Here is an 18,033-nt window from a genome sequence, read left to right on the forward strand (position 1 = left end):
ACCGCGCCGGCACCGCCCCCTCGCCGGCGTCACGACGACCCTCCCCGGCCGGTTCCCGATCTCCGGCGAGTCCCGTAGCGCTTCGGCCACCGTGTTCAAGAACTCTGGCGAGCACCTCAGTTTGCGTGCCGACGAACCCTAGATCTAGCGGTTGACTTTTTCCCTCTCTCTTAGATAATTTTTGCATACTTCATCAGGCCATATCTCTGCACCCGTGGCTCCATTTATGGCGTGTAGCATATCGAAATGTTTGTCTCGACGAGTAATTCATTTCATCTCATTGCATCATGTTCATTTGAGTTCATCTTGATGCTCTAAATGCTGTTGGAAGAGTGCTAGTTTCTGTTAGTTTCAGATTCATATCAGTAATTGGTCATTTGTCATTTTTGCCATGATTGATGTGTGCCTCCTATGAACTTGAGCCCTACATGAGTTTTGAAGTATGCCATGCCATCTTTATAGGGATGTATGCCATGTATTTTTGTGATCTATGTGGTGACTAGCACAAGCATGCAAAGTAGCCCTCGTAATGTTGCTGATTTCAGGGACTTAGAAATATTCTAAGTCATTGCCCTGTTTATATTTTTATGCCATGTGTTCATGTTGATACAGAGTGATCCATGCCTCTTTTGAGCATGATCAGTAAGGATGTTTTGTAGATATTGTTGTGCTCTATCCATTCATGTCTTTGTTTGCAATAATGGAGCACCCTAGCTTGAGTCAATCGAGCTCTACTTTTGCTATAAAATGTTCCTGGCAGAATGTTTACATGTTAAGCATTTTTGCCGAGGTTGTTGTAGTTGATCCGTGCATGCTATGATGTTGTTCTTGCCATGTTTAGCTTCTATGCCATGTCTACTTGCTGGGTGTATGCTTAGTTTGTCATGAAATGCCTTGTGGTGAGTGCATCGAGCTCGTAAACATGCCTACTTAATATCTGTTTTGCCATGTTTCAGTTTTCTACTAAGTCTGAATCTGTTAACGATTATTGCTATGTTCACATGGTTGCCATTGTATTTTCTGATCCCTTTTGGCTTATGGTCAGTGAGGGACTTTTGTTGTGTGCTTTGAGTAGCTTCATGCCATGCTTTGCTTTGCCATGATATGTTCCTGTAGCATGTTGTTATCGTGCTCTAAACATTGCTTCCTGATGTTAAATTCCTGACATGTTAATTTCACTAAGTTTGTAACGTGATATCTTTTGCACTTTTGCCATGCTTGTTTGAACCTGGTATGGAGTGAATTAGCCGTAGCTCAGTGTTCATCTTTTGTCAAGCATCTTGAGTGGATCCCTGCCATGTATTTTGTTGCTATGTTAGACTGCTGTAGCATGTTGTTCTTGATGCATTTAGATGGTCTCGTGCTGTTAATCGCAGACCAATGCCATGTTTGTTTTGCTTGCCATTTGCAAACCGTGCATCCGATTCCGGTGATCTTTATATCGATTTCGATCAAAATCAACTCCTCTTTCTAGTGGCACTCTTGGATTTCCAAGTTGAGGCCAGGTTCAATCTTTCCTTTCCGAAACATGCATATGCATCGCATATCGCATCCCGCATATCATGCCATGTCTTGCATCATGTCACTTGTGCATTGCACGTGGTTGATTGTGTCTCCCTTTGCTGGTTGCTCTTGCTTGGGTAGAGCCGGGAGACGAGTATGTGATCAAGGAGCCCGTTGAGTATGTTTACGAGGATCAAGCTAATGTCAACTCGGAGAACTTTACAGGCAAGATGACCATACCCTCGAAATCACTTCTATCTTTGCTTGCTAGATGCTCGCTCTATTGCTATGCCTATGCTACGATACCTACCACTTGCTTATCATGCCTCCCATATTGCCATGTCAAACCTCTAACCCACCTTGTCCTAGCAAACCGTTGTTTGGCTATGTTACCGCTTTTCTCAGCCCCTCTTATAGCATTGCTAGTTGCAGGTGAAGATTGGAGTTTGTTCCTTGTTGGAACATGTTTATTGTTGGGATATCATTATCTTATCTTATCTATTTTAATGCACCTATATACTTGGTAAAGGGTGGAAGGCTCGACCTTATGCCTGGTGTTTTGTTCCACTCTTGCCGCCCTAGTTTCTGTCATACCGGTGTTATGTTCCTTGATTTTGTGTTCCTTACATGGTTGGGTTATAATGGGAACCCCTTGACAGTTCGCTTTGAATAAAACTCCTCCAGCAATGCCCAACATTGGTTTTACCATTTGCCACCTAGCCTCTTTTTCCCTTGGGTTTCTGGAGCCCAAGGGTCATCTTTATTAAACCACCGGGCCAGTGCTCCTCTGAGTGTTGGTCCAAACTAGAGCCCCTTGCAGCGCCACCTCGGGGAAACTCGAGGGCTGGTTTTAGTTGTACGGATTGCTTATCCGGTGTGCCCTGAGAACGAGATATGTGCAGCTCCTATTGGGATTTGTCGGCACATTCGGGTGGCTTTGCTGGACTTGTTTTACCATTGTCGAGATGTCTTGTAACCGGGATTCCGAGTCTGATCGGATTGTCTTGGGAGAAGGAATATCCTTCGTTGACTGTGAGAGCTTGTGATGGGCTAAGTTGGGACACCCCTGCAGGGATTTGATCTTTCGAAAGCCATGCCCGTGGTTATGGGCAGATGGGAATTTTTTAATGTCCGGTTGTAGATAACCTAAAGCTTAACTTAATTAAAATGAATCAACAGAGTGTGTGGCCATGATGGTCTCTTTTCGGCGGAGTCCGGGAAGAGAACACGGTCTCGTGTTATTCTTGATCGTAGGTTGTTCTAGGATCACTTCTTGATCATAGTTCATCGACCGTGCCTTTGCCTTCTCTTCTCGCTCTCTTTTGCGTATGTTAGCCACCATATATGCTAGTCGCGTGCTGCAGCTCCACATCATACTTTTACCCTTCCTATAAGCTTAAATAGTCTTGATCGCGAGGGTGTGAGATTGCTGAGTCCCCGTGACTCACAGATTACTTCAAAACCAGATGCAGGGACAGATGATACCGCTCCAGGAGATTCGACTGAGCTTAACTGGGAGTTCGATGAGGACTCAGTACGATACTACGTTTCCTTTCCAGACAATCAGTAGTGGTGCCCAGTTGGGGCGATCGGGGACTTTGTCGCATTTGGGGTTGTTCTTTATTTTGGTTCCGTAGTTGGACCTTGATTGTATCTGGATGAATGTAATGTTACTTATGCTATTTGTGTGACATGGCGAGTGTAAGCCAACTATGTATCTTTTCCCTTATTCATTACATGGGTTGTTGTGAAGATTACCTCACTTGCGACATTGCTTACAATGCGTTATGCCTCTAAGTCGTGTTTCGACACGTGGGAGCTATAGCCGCATCGTGGGCGTTACAATGAGTTCATCGTCACCTACACAAGTGGATCCGCAACGGTGAAAGCATGCCTTGCTCGCTTCCTATGCATGTTCAACAGTTCAAAGGATGAGTGGGTCGCTGGGCTAGATGTTGAGTACACCACAGTCCTGGAAAGTGAGAAGATTCTAAAGGAGGCAGTGAAGAAGAAGCCCGCTATGATCCAGGTTTGCGTACATAACGTGTGCTTGGTCTACCATATATGATATGCCTATGTTGAGTGCCAGAATTTTAAGAACTTCCTCAAGGACGAAAGAGTGAAATTCGTTACTGTAGACTTTAGGAACGACAGGGATGTCCTGGGTCGGATAGGCCTCACTGTAGGCCAGCCCTTCGATCTCCAGAAGGCAAGCTTGGTGTCCTCCTCTCAGCCTTCAATGCTAACCCTGGTAGCAACCATGATTGATCCTTCGTACGCTAAACTGAAGAAACCTCACCACGAGTTTCATCATGCATGGGAGTCAAAAACATTAGATGAAGATCACATCCTGTATGCAGCAATGGATGCCTACCTTTGTTTAAATATCTAAAAGGGTTGGATGGAGAAGCAGAGCCTAGTGTACGGTTCAAGCAAAGAAGTGTCAGCGAAGAGGAAGAGGAAGAGGGACGAGGACGAAGTCGAGGACATGGACTCGGACTCAGACTCCGAGTAAGGTGGCAGTGTCGTCGCTCATGCTGGTTCTACTCAGTTTCAAGCGGACTAGTTGCTTAGTTTTATTTCAGGGGTGTGCTGTGCTGAGCCCCTAGCAGAACTATGTTTATATTCTTTCTTGTTATTTGAACTTTATGTTCTTTCTTTCTCGTTATTTGAACTCTTTAGTACGTACAATAGTACTAGTACTATGTCTTACTACTGTTCTTCTTGTAGTTGGTACTACTGCTCGTATCTTCGTGTTCCTACTGTACTTAATATGTTCATACTAGTAGTATAATTTGGGCCAGTCAATTTGTGAAAGAAGTTCGACGGCGCGAAGGAAGAAGATGGCAGAGAAGCTACCCCAGTATCTATATTAGGGTGGCAGGGTGCCCATGATCTATCTTATGAGTGTTGGGTGTGGAATGCAGTTCACCGGAAAAATGGATCGTGCCTGGGGTTAAACGGATGTCAGGGGTGGGGGGAGCATGGCGGTGGCAGGCGGTTCAGGGGAGGGCGGGGTGGCGGTGGCAGGCGGTTAGGTGTGTGGCAGGCTGAGAAGATGAACAGTGCATCAGTTTCAGAGGTTGAAGAAGCCCTTCTAGCCATCCATGTTGCATCCAACGGCTCACAAGAGTCGACTGACCCAAATTACTCCTTCAAGTTGCAGGATCCACGTGGCATTCAAGGTCTCGAAGGTAGATTCCGCATCCGCACCCGATTTGTGGGCTCGGCGCGGGTGCGACTGGCTTCCGCCGCGACAGCCACCATGCGCGCCTCCTCGGCGCGGGCGGAGACGATAATGACACGCTAGTTCCTCCTCGTTGGCGTGCTGGAGCACGTGCTCTTCCTCCTCCTCGTACGCTACATGCATAGACGCAGCTCCACCAGCTGCTCGCGTGCTTGGCAGCGCGGCGGCATCGCGAGGAGGGACTGTAGATGACGTGAGCGGGCGAGCCTTTGGCTTCATGGCACAGGGATGGCGGCGACGTGACGGTGATGGGCGAGAAATTGTTGGCCGGAGCAGGCGGGCGCTGGCATGCGCAACAACGGCAGTGGCATATTGATGAGTGCGTGTATGGGAGCTTAGTTTAGTTTTATATAGGGTTGGTCAAACTTAAAAGAAAACCGTACTAGTACACGTAAACATTAGACTGAGGCAGCGCTTATATTAGTTACCACAGCCACGATACGGAATCCCGTGCAAGTGCGTGAGCTATGGCCGCGCGGTCGATCGAACGGTGCGTCACTGTGTCGCACTCGAAGGACATCCACCGAACCTTTTTGTGTGTGTGAAAACAATCCCCGAATATTACTCAACTTTTTTCCTGGAAAAGTTCTTGACGCTACAATATTTCCATATATTTGAATTTAGCTCCAGTTCGTGTTTATTTGGGTTTGGACGTTTTAGGCGTGCACTATTTTTTTAATACTGATTTTGTATGTGTGACTGACAGAGAACATGTGTATGTGTCCATATGTGTGTTGTGGCGAAAGGGCAATGTGGAGACGGTGTGCGTGTGATAGAGACATAGAGAGGTGTGAATTTGCAAATGATCATGCATGAGTGAGACATAGACAAATGCCGATACGTTGTGTATACATGAGAGAATGGTCTTCTATTTTAATTGTGTGTGTGTGTGTGAGAGAGAGAGAGAGAGAGAGAGAGAGGGGAGCATCCGTAACACAACAACCATCTCTCTCGATTCGTCCGTCCCTCGCACGATCGCATGTAACACATGCATCAACACACACATTTTGACACCCTCACCCGGCCCCTACCCACCTCAAGGCCCGCACATCGCTCTCTATCTCGCACGCACAATCTCTTCGTGAAAACCCTATTTAGCATGTAGCTTTCCGTCACACACACACACACACACACACACATTTCTCTCCATAGGTTTGATTTCTCTCAATATCTGACACACACAAACACACACACACACACACACACACCCACACACACACCGCACACACACACCCCCTCCCCCGAGCACACAATTCATCCCCATCCAAGGTTATATGGCGACCACTCTCTCTTGTGCTTCTCTGCACCCCAGCATGCACAACACCTCAATCTTCAAAGAGGGTATCGAGGAGATCGAAGACGGCGACCACACTGCACTAGAGAATGCAGGGCCATTTGGAAGCAAGATGATGTGACGACGGCTGACCGACTCCTCCCCCTCCCTCTCCTGCACAAAATTACCAATCCCTCTCTCCCCCGCACAAAAGGATCAATCCCTCAACCCACGAGATACTTCCCCTCTCGCCCATGTTTTTTCAGCTCTCTCATCAAACCTATTGTCTCTTCTCCTTCCACGTGTAGAGAATCCCGATGCACACGCATCTCACGTATATTACATGTCTCCATCTTTCCCACAGACCTAACTTCTTCTTCTCTCTTTATCTCTCTATCTCTCTCTCTCTCGGTCTCGTTTGGTTTGTCTCCTACTCTCTCGTCCACATACATACAATCTTTCCCGTCCTATCTGCTCCATCTTCGCAAGATCTCTCTACACGTTTCATTCCCACATTGGGATGTGTTCAAAATGTTGCTTTTATAATGGATGATGTAGAGTTATGGTTGGTTTTGTTGCATCCTACAAAATAATAACTATGAAATGCATTTAGATTCTCATTTGACTGGGATTGTGTGAGTTTGAGCATATTGTGAAGTACTATAGACCCCGTATACATCTTGGAATTCAACAATGATTGCAACTATCAAATTGTATAGACCATTATATTCGAAGTCAGTAGCCTAATATATTTATTTCACAATTACCACAAATGATTAATTCAGTACAAACTAAGAAAACAAATGTGTACTCCCTCCGTTTTTATTTAAGTCCGCATATTAGCATCGGTCAAAGTAAAGTTTTTTAAACTCTCAAAAAGTTTATAACAAAAATATTAACTTATACAATACAGTAACAAATAAATACCATTAGATTCATTATTGAATGTACTTTCACATCATACATATTTGTTATGGTAAATGTTTATATTTTTCTATAAACTTGGTCAAACTTTAGGAAGTTTGACTTCGGCCAAACGTAATATGCAAAGTTAATAAAAATGGAGGGAGTACTAGTAGTTACTAGTACTACTCGCTAGTTGCTTAGCCCAATCACCCAGAACGCCACACGGGGAGTTCAGTGTCACAAAATTTAGAGGTCGGCAGGAAAATCTCCCTCAACCCTGATTCAAGCAGTGCAAAGTTACTATCATAGCCTTCGGAATAGGCCTACGGATGACGCTTGGTAGGGGACTATTTTCGTAACTTCAGGTTCACCCTACCTAGCCAACCCCACCCTGGCACCCAGAGTAGTACACCCGAATACTCCCCATTTTCTATACCCACCACAAAATAGACTTCTCCACGACACCGTAGCCTTCGTGCTCCTCCCCTTCTACATCGGCGCACTCATCCACCATAGGGCATCTGCCTCATCGACGACCTCGTACGCTGCACTGGAGTCGGTCCACCATCGTCGTCGTACACGAAGCCTCTTCCCCGGCACCGTCTTCCACGGTCTCGGATCTGCTTCCCGAAAGCCGACGCCAAGTGCAGAAGCACCACCGTCGTGGAAAATGAACTGACTCCCGTTGCCGACCATGATACACAGAGGCCGCCGCGACCATCGTTCTGCTCCTCGATTAGTACTGTGTGTATTGAATCACTTAGCAGTACATGTGCAGTTCCAATTTTGTTCATACCTACCCTTCAAATTTCCTGGTCGCTATTGTTCCAGTAAAAGCAATTGGTTATAGCCTCCAATGTCCAACAGAATATCAGCTTGTAATTGTGCGTCGCTCCTGTATCACGCTGTGCTTGGGTATGTTCTTCATCTGCAGCCAGTAGTGTGGCAAATGATGAAAAAAGTTTTAGAACTAGCAAGATGCCCATGCGTTGCACGCATCAAGATGCATTTGTATGAGTAGTTTATATTGTGGGAGAAATGGATGAATGAGGGAAGGCCTTATTTGCAAATCTAGAGAGGGGTGTGGGTATCTTTCTACAAAATTGCCATAGTTTCCTTCCTATCCGTCGGATATAAATCAGACGGGCTATATTGTAGGATGGCAGGCGCACCATCATCACCAACTCTGTTTTTTAAAAGAAAAAAGAGTAGAGAGTAGAGAAGTAGAGATAAGTATTAAATATAAAATAAATATAACAGTAGAGAAGAGAGTAGAGATAGCAGCGACGTCGGGAAAGGATCGCGCACGCGGGAAAAATCGGCCAGGCCCGCGCTAGTTTTGGCGCGCGGCGTCCGACGCGCTTTATAAAATCCAACGCCCTCCCACCGGTTTGTGCCTTGCCACCGCTCCATCCCCGCTCTATGCCTTGCCACCGCTCTCTCCCCGCTCTTTTTCGCCTCGCCGCCGCGTCGCCGTGAAACTTGGGGATATGGCAGCGTCCGTGCGCGCCCCTCTGACGGCTTCTCCGCCGAGATCCGATTCCACGGGATGCACCTCGGCCTCGGCAATTTTGACACCGCCAATGAGGACGCCCGCGCGTACGACGTGGTGGCGTGGCGCCTCCAGTGGCCTCATAGAACATTAAACTTCCCCAATGTGTCGACGCGGGAGCGGGCGCAGGAGCTCGCGCCTCTGCCGTGGCTTATCACCGACGAGGATCATCGCGACAACCGGAGGCGAGAGCACCATCTCGGCATCGCCGAGATGGACGAGGAAGCCATGGCGCTGTGGCACCAATGTTTCCCGCAGGACATCATCAACGAGCGTGAGTTCTACGCGCAAAGGAGGGCGGAGAGGGAGAAGAGGAGGGCGGAGCGAGCCGCTATCGCGAGGACAAACGTATGCGAAAAGCGGACGCTCAATTCAACATGAGGCTAGGAGCCGTGTCACCTTGGGAATCCGACGACGATCGGTATCTTCATGCCTACATTGAGATGTCGGAGGAGTCGGACGATGAGGATTCAGACGATGAGGAGTAGTTGAACTATCTATTTTTTGATCTATCTATGCTATATCTATACTGAGAACTATCCTCTACTCTCTAGTCTCTAGTCTCTATCTCTACTTCTCGATCTCAGCACTGTAAACCTTTTTAAAGCGCCACGCGTTGCGCTTTTGTTGGAGATGCTCTAACATGGCAGACGAGTGCTTTAATGCTGCCCACAAGATGCGTGAGTATTACTAGTAGTATATTTTCCTTGCCATGTTGAGATTTTAAAACCACGAGTGCGAACATGCAGAGGAGCAATGAAGACCAAACACGAGATATTGGGGACATCTTCAAGGAATGTGGCAAGTTAAAGAGGACCTGCACTGAACCTGTAAAATGAGCTTTGGTAAGTAACACCCTTTCAATTACTTTCGTTAGCCTCGTGTTCTTCGATGTGTATATGTTGTAGTTTCTGTCTCTCTTAGCCTCGTTGTCGGTGTCAAAACCGGCGGATCTCGGGTAGGGGGTCCCGAACTGTGCGTCTAAGGTCGATGGTAACAAGAGGCAGGGGACACGATGTGTTACCCAGGTTCGGGCCCTCTTGATGGAGGTAATATGTCACATCGCTGTGTTAGTCATGCATTAGGATTGGTTGAACATTTGCATCATGTTTAAATTCCCACAAAAACTGAAATGGGGATGACAGAACCCCCAGCACCCCCCTGGAACAACTAGGGTTTACTAAAAACTTTTTCAATGAACCTGAAATGCCCTTCTAAAAAGCCCACCCTTTTTGTTTTGGGTTAAAACCTTTGACAAAAATGGTGCACATTTTTCTAGGACATCTTAAGGTCATTGGATTAATTCTTATAGTATTTGCATTAGGGCATTTAAATGCTATAAAATATTTTAAATGCTCAAATAATCATGAACTAAAATGTTTGCTGTTGGATATATTCTAAGCAGTAGCCATGATTAATTTTATGATTTTTGGAAATGCCCTGGCATTTTTAATAAAGCCCTGAAGTTACAGAAATAATAGAATAAATAAAAAACAGAAAAATAGAGAAAAGAAACTAACCTGGCAAGTCACCAGCCGGCCCACCTGGCGGCCCAACACTATGTTGGCCCGCGCCAGCCAGCTGCTTCTTCCCCGCCAGGCAGGCAGGGAGGTGACGCCGACGTGCCTGAGCTCGCCACGGCGCCACATGCTTGCCGCCCGCGCCCCTGGATGTCTGGACGACCTCCACGTCGACGCCCCAACCCCCTGGACCTCTCCATTCGTCCCCAACGCCTCTCCCTCGCCGTTCCCCACCATGGCCGACGCCCTGCCGCCGCACCGTCGTCGTAGCCGCGCCCTCCGTCATCCTCGTGCCGCGCCATCGTGTCCACGAGCTCCGCCGTCGTCGACTACATCGAGCAGGCCGAGCCCCGAGCACTCGCCCGCTCTGGAATCGCCCTGACCCCATCTTCCCCAACTCCGGCCACCGGAGATCCCCTTCGCCATCCCCGCCGCATCAGCTCGTCCCCGACCTCGCCGACTGCCTCAACGTGACCCCCGTGAGCTCATCCACCTCCCCATCCTCTCCATTTAACTTCTTGAGCACCGCAGCAACTGCACCAAGCTCGGCCGCACCCACTGCCGCCACCGCACGTCGCCGTCGTGGCCACAACCATGTTGGGTCGCAACCGAGCACGCCATCGTCTTCAACGCACTCACAGGAGCCCGTAGCACCCTTGCATGCCCCTCGCCGTGCCTGCTAGCGACTAGTTCGACCTCGCCCGAACTCCAGCAGCCGCAACGCTCATCGCCGCCGGTGTTTCCGGCCACCCCAGCTCCACCCACTGCCACCACTCGACGCGGCTCACTCCCCGCATCACGTAGATGGTCTCCGTCGTCCTTTTGGTTGCCGGAGTGCAAAACCCGAGCTGCTCCGCCGCGTCTGGCCTCTTCGGCGGCTAAACGCCGGCGAGTTTGACCCTGTTTGACCCCGTGTGGGCCCAGGTTGACCTCCCCTGAGTCTCTGACACGTGGGACCGCCCAGCTAATTAACTTAGATGAGCACTAATCAAAAATTAGTTAGTTAATTAACTACTGACACACGGGTCCCACTGGTCAGGTTTGACCTGGACCGGTCCATTGACCCCTGACGTCACTCCGACACAATGCTGACGCAGTAAACCCTTTTCTGGATTTATTCTTTAATAGGAAATTCCAGAAAATAGCCAAAACTTCTAAAAATCATAGAAAATCAACCATAGCTCCAAATCAAACAATTTATATATGAAAAATGATCAGAAAAATTCAATCTATCCATCTGTAATGGTTTCATTCATGACAAAACAAGATAACCTTGCTGTTTAAGCAAAATAAGATAGTGCACTAATAAGGCTATGTTAAATGAACTAACATTTGAATCTTTGATTCAAATGAGTTCATTCCTTTCTGTTTTAGCTTGCATTAGGCCAAGACACATTCATTTTGCCATGTCATAGCATGCATCATATTGTTGCATATTGTCATGTGTTGATTATGTTCGGTGTGTCTTTCGTGGTAGGTTCTGCCTCCGAGGATAACCCCGAGTATCCATCTGAAGGGTAGTACCCTACTACCACTACATCAGGCAAGCAACCCATTGATAATTCCGATACAAACCCATGTTCTCGCTTCTGCTCTTGTTTACTGCATTAAGACAACGCGATTCAAACTGCTGTGTGCTACGGTAGTTGAACCCTTATCCTCTGCATGAACTGTCATTGCCACAGTAACTAGATGAAACCCACTAGCATGTGTAGGATTTGGTTGAGCCATGTATGTGTTTCCTACCTTGCTATGCTTGCTATGCTTAGAGTTGTGTCAGGTCTGGTTCATCTGGGTGATGGGATAAAGTGAAATGATTATGTCGATAATGTGAGGGATGTGTTGAACATGATTTGGTAAAGGTATCGATGAGAGGCCATGTAGGAGTACATGGTGGGTTGTTTCATTGAGGTCGTCCCTAAGAACTGAGATCTGTATGTGTGATTTTAAGAATCAGCTACTACCATGCATTGGGATCCTTAATTGACCCTCTCGGCTTCTTAATCACCCTAGTACTCTGTCCAGGAGTTGCAATTAGTTTCTGGTGTTTGTAGGTTATGTGTTGGCGGCCGTGCGTAGCGCTGACCCTAGGGGTGGGCTATGTTGCGGTAGATACACCGTGGCCGAGTATGCCGGGCGCCCGTTTGGCATCTCAGGACCCTGTTCACATTGTTCGGGGCCGTATGTGGAAACCTCGGCCGGACTCCCTGCAGATGGAACCTAGATAGGCGATAAACCTGGACTAGAGACTTGAGTGTTTAGGTAGGCCATGGCCGACACCCTCGTTGGGATTCTGCTTGAAGGTTGCCGAGTACATGTCGTGTAAACGGTGGTAAGTGGTGAAAGCGTGTATGAAGAAGTACACCCCTACAGGGTTAACATCATCTATTCGAATAGCCGCATCCGCGGTAAAGGACTACTTGGTTGCCTATACAGTTCATAGACAAGTTAATGGATACTACTAAAAGACTCAAGATAAGTGTGAGTATCGAGGATGGCCCTCTCGTAGGATGACAGGAAGGATCCCCGGTGGAGTATTGTGTTGGTGAGTAGTGGACTCATGTGCGAAAACTATTTTACTAGTGGAGTCTCGTAGGATAGCTTAGCCAAGAGTCAAAGCTGGCTTGCTGCAATAACTCCACCACCTTCTTGAGAATGAGCATGTATAGTAGGTTCTGATGTAAGACTTGCTGAGTACCTTTGTACTCATGTTTGCTTAATTACTGTTTTCAGACGACAACACCGCCCCCTCCGATGGGTTCTACGTAGACCTTGATGTCAACGAGTGACTAGCCACCCAGGTGGTGATCCTAGCCATGGAGGGCCCTATGTAGATAGATAGGCTTCGGGAAGCCTTCTTTCTTTCTAGTGTCTGTACTCAGACTAGTTGCTTCCGCATTTGCTTGTATGATTGTATGACTTGAGTGTCGGGTCGTGTGACCCCTACCTGTATGAATATGTTATGTATGGCTCCTCAGAGCCTTTTTAAATAAAGTACTTGAGTTGTAGAGTTTTGTTGTGATGCCATGTTGTATGTACTCATATCGGGCATATTGTGTGTATGATTGAAATGCTTGGTATGAGTGGGATCCGACAATCTAGTTGTTTATCCTTGGCAGCCTTTCTTATGGGGAAACGTAGTCTAGTGTTGCTCAAGCCATAGTAGTCCGCTACAGCCCGGTTCACCGGAGTCCTGCTAGCCCAGCACTACTGCTCAGGACACTTGACTGGCCGACATGTGTTTCACTTCATTCCTATGTCTGTCCCTTCGGGGAAATGTCACGCGGTGACATCCGGAGTCCTGCCTAGCCTGCTATAGCCCGGGTTCCCTGGAGTCCTGTTAGCCCAGTGCTACAGCCCGGATTCACTCGCTGATGACCGACATACTCGATGTGATTCATGTATGCCTGTCTCCATAGGTCTGTGCCGCTTTGGGTTCACGACTAGCCATGTCGGCCTGGGTTCTTTATCATATGGATGCTAGCGACACTATCATATACGTGAGCCAAAAGGCGCAAACGGTCCCGGGTCATGGTAAGGCGACACCCAGGGGGAATACCGTGCTTGAGGCCGCAATGTGATATGAGGTGTTACCGGCTAGGTCGATGTGACTTGGAATCAGGGTCCTGACAGCGTTGGCATCAGAGCCGGATTGCCTGTAGGTTCGTTGAGCCAAACTGGTCGATGTCAAGTCTAGAAATGCTTTAGTTATATGTAGGGGAATTGATTGTGGGAGGGAACGTAAGGCTCTTTTACTCCTTTACCTTATGCCCTCTGATCTGAGTCATTCTCTTCTCATTCAATGTGGGTTAAGGACTAGGCTCTCTTCTTCTGTCAGGTTCACGTGTTACTAATCCATAGTAGCTTATAGGATTGTTGTTACAAGCCTCAGTACAGTTTCTACTACTTTTAGTATGTTGCCAGTTGAATCAGAACCTTGATATGATGTTGTTGAGTGGTATTGCAACTGTTGTGGATGCCTCAAATCTTTTTCTGAGCATTTACAGCTGTTATGCTGTCCAATTTTCCCTAGAAATTCTAATGTCTTTGCATTGTGGTTGTGCTTTCAGATGGCCACTCATGCTCAAAACCAAGTGGTTCGCCTGACCCGGTGCCTCGATGTGCCCGGTCATACTGCTATGTTAGTCCGGGTAATGATCGAGACGGGTTACCATTGGTATCCCGAATACACCGTCGAAGAGCAATTCTGAGACTTTAATCAAAGCCAATATTTCTGCACTGTCAGGATATTTCCTTCTTATCCTAGATCTACCGAGCCCCTCCACTGTTCCTATGGACTCGGGGTTACTGTTGAGATGGCTGTGCAGGATGCTGCCTATTCCATGATGACCATCATGCGAGTCCGGACTGGTCTGCTTCAGAACACCGACTTCCGTTATATGCCAGCTTCACTTCCGGGAGCGCAAGGGTATCTCCAAGCTATCTATACTGACTCCACTCAGGAGGACTCACTAACTCGTACCACTACCGAGATGCTCGAGGATAAGGACCGAGAGAATCGGGCCTTGAGGCTGGAGCTTTTCAACACCCGTGCAGATCATTGGGCCACTTTGACTCGGTTTGCACGTGCGGTGCAAGCTGGATGTATGGATACAAGGGATCTGTATCCTGTGAGATCTACTCTGCCAGACATGGTGGATTGGCGTGATGTGGGAGGCATCACCCCACCCCGTGGTCCCCGCAGGCCACCGTTTGTTGGTCCAAGACCTCATCCTAGCCCCTTTGGTCCACAAGCTCCTCAGGATTGTCTGTTCCCGGATGATCACGTTGAACTTCCAGGCTATGGAGGTGACTTCTATGAGGACTACTACGGAGCTGTCTGAGTTAGTAGTAGTATCACTAGTATTGTAATAGTTGTATCTCCACTGTCCTGCATGACTTGTGGAATATGACTTAGTGTGTAAACAATTCCGGAGGTGTAGACAAATAATGTATAGGAGCTTGGAATGCCTCCGATGAGATGTAACGTCTTTCATCATAGTTGTACTGTAGCCTGGGCTTGTACTAAACTATGTATGGTGTGTATGACTGTTGGTATATATATGTCAGTTCTATATTACCATGACATATGGATGAACATCTCTGCATTCCGTGTTATCCATTACATTCTGCACTTCCTTGCTAAGTTTGTGCCATCCTTATCTAAACCATTGTCTTGTTTTCTCCTAGGATGGTCAACACCCGCAGCAACCCTGCTGGCCCGGAGCAGGGGGAAGCCAATGCAGTTAGGGGTGAAAATCTGCCTCACCCGCCTTCTCTGGCCGAAGTGATGCTGGAGGCGGAAAGAAACAAGCGTGAGACTAACCGCTTGCTGGAGCGGATTGAGCAGAACACTGCACGCCATTAGCAAAATGACTTGGTGTCAATCAATGATTTCATCAAGTTGTACCCACCAAAGTTTAACCATTCCGTCGAGCCCCTCGACGCGGATGACTGGCTTCGCAGCATCACCGACAAGCTACATTCTACCAATGTAGCCGAAACTGATAAGGTTACTTATGTTGCCTATCATCTCGAAGGCCCTGCTAGTCTTTGGTGGGAAAATTTTGAAGCTATGCGCCCGGTCGGCCAAATCACTACTTGGGCTGAATTCAGTGAGGCTTTCCGTGAGCATCACATTCCGGAAGGTCTCATAGATCGCAAGAGGGAAGAGTTCTGCAATTTCACCCAAGGAAGACTGACTGTGGTTGCATATAGTCGTGAATTTGGGAATCTGGCACGTTATGCTCCTGAAGAAGTATCTACCGACACTAAGAAGCAGGCAAGGTTCCGTAAGGGACTTAGACCTGAGCTTCGCCATGATCTTCGTCTGCACGACTGCACCTCCTTTCAGAAGTTGGTCAATAAAGCCATCAGTGCTGAGACATGCCAGTCTGACTATGACGCTTCACGCAAGCACTCCCGTGATTTTGGCTCTTCATCCGGCTCTGGATCTCAGAAGCATTGGGTGTGGATTCCAAGCACGACACTGCCACCCAGGTTCATTTCGAGGCCATCCTTTGAGGCGCCTCGTCCCAACCAGCAGTTTGCACCGTCCAAGCCCTATGGTGGCCCCGCTGCTAATGCTGCTCCACGCCCCAATGTTGTGACATGTTTCAAGTGTGGAGAGCCAGGTCATTATAGTCGAGAGTGCCCTTAGAACAACAACCCCAATCAGTCTGGAAAGTCCGTTGGCCGTGGTAAGCCAGCGGGAAAGACAATCTACACCAAGCCGATCACCACTGCACGTGGCCATGTCAACTATGTTTCAACCGAGGAGGCTCATGAGGATCCTAACGTCGTCCTTGGTACGCTCCTTGTTAATTGCCATCCGACATCTGTTCTTTTCGATACTGGAGCATCTCATTCATTCATATCTAAGAACTATGCTCGATTGCATAACACGACATTCTGTGACATGCCCGCTACCATGGAAATTCAAACCCCTGGCTCTAGATGGCAAACTTCTAGAGTAAGCCATGGGAACGAAATTCTTGTCGATAGACTTGTCTTCGTTGCATCCTTAATAGCTCTCAAGTCCTCGGACATAAACATCATCTTGGGTATGGACTGGATGTCAGCTCATTATGCTAAGATTGATTGTGCCACTAGAACCGTTCAACTTACTCACCCATCGGGCAAGACAGTCAATGTCTTAACTCGAGTGGCCAAGCGCCAGCTTTACTCCCTAAATGCCAACCCCCTTCTAGACCTTGAGGATATTCCGGTAGTCCGAGACTTTTCGGATGTCTTTCCCGAAGAACTGCCAGGTGTTCCACCTGACAGGGATGTCGAGTTCGTGATAGACCTTGTTCCAAGAACCGTTCCAATTTCTAGAAGACCCTATAAGATGGCACCCTTAGAACTAGCCGAGCTTAAGAACCAACTTGATGAGTCCTTGAAAAAGGGTTTCATCCGTCATAGTTCCTCCCCTTGGGCTTGCCCCATCCTTTTTGTCAAGAAGAAGGATGGAACGGATCGGATGGTTGTAGATTACCGACCTGTCAACTTGGTCACCATCAAGAACAAGTATCCGCTTCCCAGGATCAACGATCTGTATGATCAGCTTGCTGGATCCTCAGTCTTTTCCAAGATGGATTTGAGGTTGGGCTACCATCAAATCAAAATTAGAAACGGGGACATTCCCAAAATGGCCTTTGTTACTCGTTATGGCCAATACGAGTACACCATTATGTCCTTCGGTTTAACCAATGCCCCAGCCACCTTCTCTCTATTAATGAACTCGGTCTTCATGGAGTATTTGGATAAATTCGTCGTAGTATACCTTGATGACATACTCATCTACTCCAAGAATGAAGAGGAACATGTCGATCATCTAAGGCTGGTATTGACGAAACTTCGAGAGCATTGCCTTTATGCCAAATTCTCCAAGTGTGAATTTTGGTTGCCAGAAGTGACCTATCTAGGCCATGTAATCTCTGGTAAGGGTATTGCTGTCAATCCCGAGCGAGTTCAAGCCGTCCTTGATTGGACTCCACCTGAGACGGTCAAGCAAGTTCAGAGCTTCCTTGTCTTAGCGAGATATTGCCGCCGCTTTGTCGAGAATTTCTCCAAGGTTGCTAAACCTCTAACTGAACTCCTCAAGAAAGATAAAAAGTTCGAGTGGACCCCACAGTGCGAGTTCAGTTTTCAGGAACTAAAAAGATGCCTGACATCTGCTCCCGTACTGGTACCACCAGATTTCTCCAAGGACTTTATTACCTATTGCGACGCCTCGCGACAAGGACTGGTTGCATACTCATGCAAGATCGTCAGGTAATTGCCTATGCTTCACGACAATTACACCCACATGAGGAAAATTATCCCACACATGATCTAGAGCTTGCAGCTGTAGTCCATGCACTTAAAACTTGGCGACATTACCTCCTCGGTAATCGTTGCGAGATCTTCATCGATCACCAAAGTTTGAAATATATCTTCACCCAACCGGATTTGAATCTCAGGCAAAGACGTTGGGTCGAGTTGATCTCGGATTACGACTTAGGAATAACTTACACCCCGGGCAAAGCCA

The sequence above is a fragment of the Triticum dicoccoides genome, chromosome 6A (genome assembly GCF_002162155.2).
Source record: "Triticum dicoccoides isolate Atlit2015 ecotype Zavitan chromosome 6A, WEW_v2.0, whole genome shotgun sequence".
Taxonomy (NCBI): Eukaryota; Viridiplantae; Streptophyta; class Magnoliopsida; order Poales; family Poaceae; genus Triticum; species Triticum dicoccoides.